We start from the raw sequence: 6,927 nt of genomic DNA, 5'->3' as shown, positions 1-6,927 counted from the left end.
TTAAAAAAATGACCACCCAGGTGCAACCGCCCCCAGCCAGTCTCGTAGTAGACCTACGCCCACAGCAGGCGAGTCGTTCTGAGCCACGATGCATGGGACGGGGCACACATGAGCCCATAGGTCGGAGAGCATAAAGCAGTGAGCGTCGTGTATAAGAGCCCAAATAAGTAACCAGAGGAGTTCGACACGGTTGCCTCGCCAGCGCTTATAAACAGGTCGGGCGCGCCTTCCGCGGGCGAGGTGGGACTAAACATTAGGCCGCACACAACGCACCGGGAACCAGCCGTGCTCACAGGCCGACTTGGGCCCAATGCATCTTCACTACCTTCAAATAAGTGCCACACCAAAAAAAGTGGGGGGGGGGGCAACCCCCCTACCCCTCCCGTACCAGTGACTGAAGTAAGTACAGGCAAAAAACAGATGCAGTATGCAACACTAGAAAAATGTAGTGCATTTCGTTACACAATGCAGTATGGTATAGCAATCCAGTTCCGGATTACCTACATGAATAAATACATGGTATAGAACACAGCGAAAAACTCGTAAAATTGCGGAATATATTGTACTTTTTTCAGGGGCTGCAACAAGGACACGCAAAAAACGGTGAAGTACGCACCTGTAGACAAAATTCAGTTCTGTATTGTAGATGATGCAGTACAGAATTGTAACCAATGCAGTTTCATTATCACGTAGGATACATATAAATGTGAAAAAATGCCCGTTCGCACAGAAAGTGGTGGCTAAAAAAATTTATGGATCAAAAATAAAATAAAACCATGTTCGCATACAACCACCCAATCGGAGCAGTTCCATCGCCACAAGCCCACAATCACAGACGCAACACCAACCCACGATCTACACAACCGCATCGTCAGCGAGATCGTGCAGTTCATCCGATGCGGCCATCCCACCCCGCGCCCTCCACTTAAATTCAGACCCCTACCAAAGGCCTTCTCATCCACAACAACACAAGTATCCATTGCGCTGCCACCAAATCGCTCCATCACATCGATATCCATGCAAAAACACCAAGCCCTACTACCGGCGATGGCATTCACCGATGAGTACAAGGGCATGGAGGCCCACGGCAACAGCAAGTTGCACGTTATCCACACCAACGACAAGAAGCTGATGGCGATCTCCCTCGCGCAGTACGAGCGCCACCTCAGCCTCCAGCGCCACAAGATCATCGGCATTGATCTCGAGTACAACAACGAGCATGAAGTGACGCAAAAACCCGCCCTCTGCCAACTCTCCATCGACAAGAATCACCCGGTGCTGCTCTTCCAACTGAGCGCCGCTGAAAGGTGCACCGTCTTCGACAACTTCCTCGCCGACCCCAGGTACACCTTTGCAGGCTTCTCCATCTACAGCGACAAAACCAGGCTAGAGCGCGTCAATCTAGAGGTCGCCAACTTCGTCGACATCCAAAAGGAGTGGAGGGTGCCCGAGGCAACCAAGGAGTTGGACTCCCTTGGAGACGTCTCTGGCATGCTCATCGACGCTACTACAACAACATGAAGAAGAAGAAGAAGATCACCAACGACGAACACAAGCGCTGAGCCACCCTGCCTCTGTCCATGAGGCACATCGAGTATGCGGCAAAGGACGCCTATGCAGCGTACGAGATATGGAACCGCATCACCCTCACCCAGGACGGGCTTCGTCGTGCAAAGATGGAGAAGGAGGAGCCCCGCAAGAAGCACGCCAGGAGCATCTCGGGATGGGGAGACGCTAACTGGTGAAGAAGAAGATGGTGGCGGCCAAGAGCCAACAATGCCAGCGTCATTTTAGATTTATCATCAAATTTGCTTTATGTTGTTTGCTTATGTATCGTTAGTTTGCTTGTGATCATTTGCTTTTGCTGAACTTAGTTTGCTTGCCATGCAGAATTGCTTGTAATGATGAACTTTGAGTATGTTAGATTGCTTTCTGTTCAACTTAGTTTGTTGATGATGAACTTGTTGTACAGAATGCTTGTGATAATTTGTTTTCTATTGTTTGCTTATGTATCATTAGATTCGAGCAGTGCACAAAACGAAATAAGATGCAGTGTGCAAATAGGACGCATGCGGTGCAAATTGTGTACGAATGCGGTACAGACTCTGTCGAATAAAGTTTACACATACTCAACAAAGTAGTGCACGCCCCTAAATTTGAAAAAGAATACATAAGAGCAAAAACACAAAAAGAAAAATGCAACTTGTATATGTAGTGCGGAAATATATGAACATGTAGTACAGAAACATAATCAATGTAGTACACATATGATTTACTAAGCAGTGCACTCCCCTACATTGGAAAAAAGATTACATAAGAGCAAAAACATGAAAACAAAAATGAGAACTGTACATGTAGTACGGAATGCGTGCACATGCAGTACAGAACCCTGATCAATGCAGTGCACGGATGATTTACTAAAGCAGTGCACGCCCCGGCATTGAAAAAAAATACATGACAGAAAATATTAAAAAATTGACCACCCAGGTGCAACCGGCCCCAGCCAGTCTTGTAGTAGACCTACGCCCACAGCAGGCGAGTCGTTCTGAGCCACGATGCATGGGGCCGGGCACACATGGGCACACAGGTCAGAGAGCATAGAGCAGCGAGCGCCGTGTATAAGCGCCCAAATAAGTAACCAGAGGAGTTTGACACGGCTGCCTCACCAGCGCTTATAAACAGGTCGGGCACGCCTTCTGCGGGCGAGGTGGGACTAAACATTAGGCCGCACACAACGCACCGGGAACCAGCCGTGCTCACAGGCCGACTTGGGCCCAATGCGTCTTCACTACCCGAACACAGGCCCAACAAAAAAATAGAGGCCACATAAAATTAAAAAAGTCCCACATACCATACACATACACAGGCCCAACCACACATTCCGCAGTTTGTCGTGATATGACAATGCAGTTCTTTATTTTCAAGTAAGCAGTAATGTTGCTTCTCAAATGCATTCGTGTACACTGAAACAGAACCAATCCACCACCTAACACCAACCACAACATTTATTACTTCCGTTGCTCAATTGGTTGCATAAAAACGTATCCATTCATGCTCCAGACTAACCCAACTCCTCCCCCCGTTCCTCTTTTTCTTCAAAACGTAGATCTAGGGTTCATCCCATCCTCAGCTCTTCTCTGGAATTCCACTAAAGCCGCCATGGACTGTAACTGCGGGTGTTTGGCAAGGATGGCACCGGTAGCAGACACATGCGTGTACACAGAAGGTCTAGAGCTCACCAACACCATGTGGCGCAGCATGCTCGAGTGCCTGATGATACCCAACAGGGGGTTTCAGGCGCCATTTCTTCATCGCCTCACAACCGCAGATCTGCAGGAAAGTTGGGTATGTTTTTTCCCTCACAATTTTGGACATAATCTATCCTGCAAATCCACATCTGAATATATAGTTCAATCAATTTGTTCAGTAGTGTTAACAAAAAACAAAACAGAATTTGTATTGTTGTTCAGATTGGTTAGCTATTAAGACTAGATGCTTCCACCTATTTTTCTTCAGTACTGCACTAGGTATCGACACTAGTTAGATCAGAACCCCAACACATGAACAGAAAAAGGGTCAGTAGATCAGCGTTGCAGTTCTCTTAACATGCTGGTGAAGTACACTGTAACTGACCTTGCAGTGCAAGCATGTTGCAGTATAATATATATCCTAGTAAAACTCGAGGTCAATTTCGTATATAAGTTTGTTCATACATTGCTACTACTTTAGAAAATAATAGTCATATATATATATATATATATATATATATATATATGTAAGTATTTAAGTCAACATAAATAGATCATCCTAAGTATAAAGAAAAACATTTGTTGTTTACTTATAAAATTCTTTTTCCACCCATTCCAATATGCAGAAACTGCCATCCACAATAAAATTTCCTCCTCCGAGTTCAGGAAAGATTACTTTGGAGACACAACACAAGAATGGGTATGCAGACATGCAAGCTGACTACCACATCGACTCTGAAGACTGCATCAACATAACTACTGGTTGGAAAGATTTTGTCTCCCAGAATGGCTTTGAGGTCGGAGAAGTGGCCATGGTGTTTTTCTACAAAGAAGAAGACTCCCTCAAGTTTACAATATTTGCACTCTAGGCTATCTAATATGAAGAAACCAATATTTCTAATGCTTTGCTTATGTTGTATGCTTTTAAAATTATGTCCATCAAACACTTTGAATGATGCTTATTTAAAGTATGCAACCTCAACTGCATCATTTTATCATCCTTTTAGACAAGTTGCTGTTGGCGGTAATGCAGTTCTCTCAAACACATAGTGTGGTACTAATAAATAATAAAAAGCAGTCCTCTGAACAGTAACAAGGAAATACGAATGGTCGAAACTTTGCAGTTAACATATGATGTTCAAAAACAATTCTCATAGTATGCAGTTCAAAAAAATTCTTATAATAACTATTCAGCTAACCATAAGCATATAATGGACCATCCATTCTAATAGCAGAATAGAACATTAACCACACTGCTAATGCAGTACGAAAGTGCATATTATGTAGTCCTCTAGAACACATAATTTAGTTTAAGAAAAGAGAAATCTCATAAGCTTCCATAACCACTGTAATGCAGCTACAACGAAGTACACTACTAACAAAAATGCAGTGCACTACAACGTATGACACTACTACAACAAATAAAATTAAAGCAGTAGAACTCCAGACATGTGGTAGACTAACAGATGTGTCAATTTCACTCGCACTTCCCTAACTCGCCTAAAAATTGTCCAACCACTAAACTGTCGAAAAATACCCCCGCAAAAAATTACATGGAAAACACGGCCACTGGACGAACAGCATCAGCTTTCATTTAAAAAATGCAATTCAAAAAATGACAATTATACCCGCAATACAATGAATTCAAACCTATAGCAACAGTAATTACAATATTCAAACACGCATGGACGCGCAAAATCCAAAAAATCAACAAGAACAGAGGAGCGGACGAAGCTCACCCGCCCGCACAATCAAATTAACAGGAACTGAAAACTAACTCCTAAAAATTAACAAATTATAGAGTGAATGGACCGATTAAAATGAACACAATCAAAGAATTACTACTAAAAACAACATCCGAGCACAAAAATATCGCATCTGACGCAAACACGAACGAACAGAGAAAGCTCGTCCATGAAATCCCTCGATTTGCGAGCACTCTAGTAGATTTTCCTGTAAATTAGAAAGAATAAAGGTAAAATGAGATGCAGAGACAAACTAAATCATCCCGCAACACCCGATTCCACACAGAAAACGCGGGCGAAACACCAGAAAATGAAGCAGTTCTCTCGTGAAGCATTGTAGTTCCCAACGTAAAGACGATGTAGTTCGCTTCTGTTGAGCGTGCAGTGCGGAAGTGTTGTCAGAAAAATTATTCTGCTAATATTAACAGAATAGACCGGCTGTGTTATATACAAAATATAATATATATAATATATACATAGACACTATTCTGATCACGGGATCAGAATAATATTCTGATCACAACTTGAACTTCCCAAGTAACGCGCCTGGACTTCCCTCTACACGAACCCGAACTTCGGGCTATCTTCGCAACCGTGGCTTCCCCGTGAATTATTCCGGTCGGTAGTGTTGTCTGGGATGTGATTGTAATCCAGACACCCATACCTGCGTCTAAATGCTCATTTTGATACATAAACAAATTAGCCAGTCATCCAAGTTATTAACACAGTAGGATATCATTCGAGGTCGCGGACTGTCTATTCATTGTTAGCTTTCAGTTATTACTGTTTTTAGTCATAGGTGACCCTTATTGATTTCATGTGTTGTAAACTTTTAGTTTTTAGTACTAGTGTTTCCTAGTTGACCTTCTCTGTTTATAGCACCTGAACTTCATGGGCTACAGCACTTGAACTTCATGGGCTACAGCCCCTGAACTTCTATGACTTAGATGACTGGCCCTTTTTGTTCCCTTTTGTATTTAGAGTAGTTTGATATCTGACCTGCTATGTTTGCTATACTTGGACTTCCATTATGTGTCAGTTGTCATAGCTGACCTTCTCTGATTATGTAATGTGAACTTCTGCTGATTAGGTATTTGTTTTCTACATGATTTTTTGTAGGTTGTTGATGATGGTGCTAGGGTTGAGGAGGATGTTTTACCTGTGCATGAAGCTGCCCCTGTGCATGAACCTGCTCCCACTAGTGATGTATTAGTTGATGAGGTTCATGGCAGTGAAAATAAGGTACCATTTTTCTTGTCCATTTGTCTTGTTTTTTTATTTTACTTGTTTGTGCATTTTATCACTATGTGGCCCTTTGTAATGACTTTCTATTCTTGCGGTAGAATGATGATGCTAGTGTTCCTCTAGAGAATGTTGTAGACAAGTTCGTGTCAGGTACCGGCTGCTCCAACGGGGTGGACCCAACTGAACCTCAGTTGTCCATTGGCGCTGAGGTTTCTGGTGCTGAGCAGGGCAAGACAGCTAAGGTTAATGATGCTGAGCAGGGCAAGACAGCTGGAGATATCATTTTGGAGAAAGATCCCGTCGAGACTACTGTTGAGACTAGTGGTAGTGCTGCTGCAAGCCCGGAGAAGTCTCCTGCAGCAGAGCCATCAGTTGATGTTGATGTTGTTCAAACACAGCCAACCGTTTTTGTTGTTTTAGATTCTCCAGCTGCTGTCGGTGACCTTCCCGACTATGCTGCAATGTCTACTGGAGTTGACGATGAAGAGACTGAAAGCGATAGCTATGGAGAGGAGGTTGATCATTCTAGTGCTGCCACTGGTCTAGGCAAGAATCCATAAAGAGAGGAGCATGCTTCTCTCTTCTTTCCCCATCCCCGTCCCTTTTGTTGTTTGTTTTTGTCCATGATATCCCTATGAACTGCCTGTGTGGTGCAAGTTGAATTTCTGGTTTAATGCTTTGTCATGTGG

This window comes from Triticum urartu, chromosome 6A, assembly GCF_056163025.1.
Source record: "Triticum urartu cultivar PI428250 chromosome 6A, HENAU_Tu73, whole genome shotgun sequence".
In the NCBI taxonomy this organism is placed as follows: Eukaryota; Viridiplantae; Streptophyta; class Magnoliopsida; order Poales; family Poaceae; genus Triticum; species Triticum urartu.
This window is presented reverse-complemented; position numbering follows the sequence as displayed.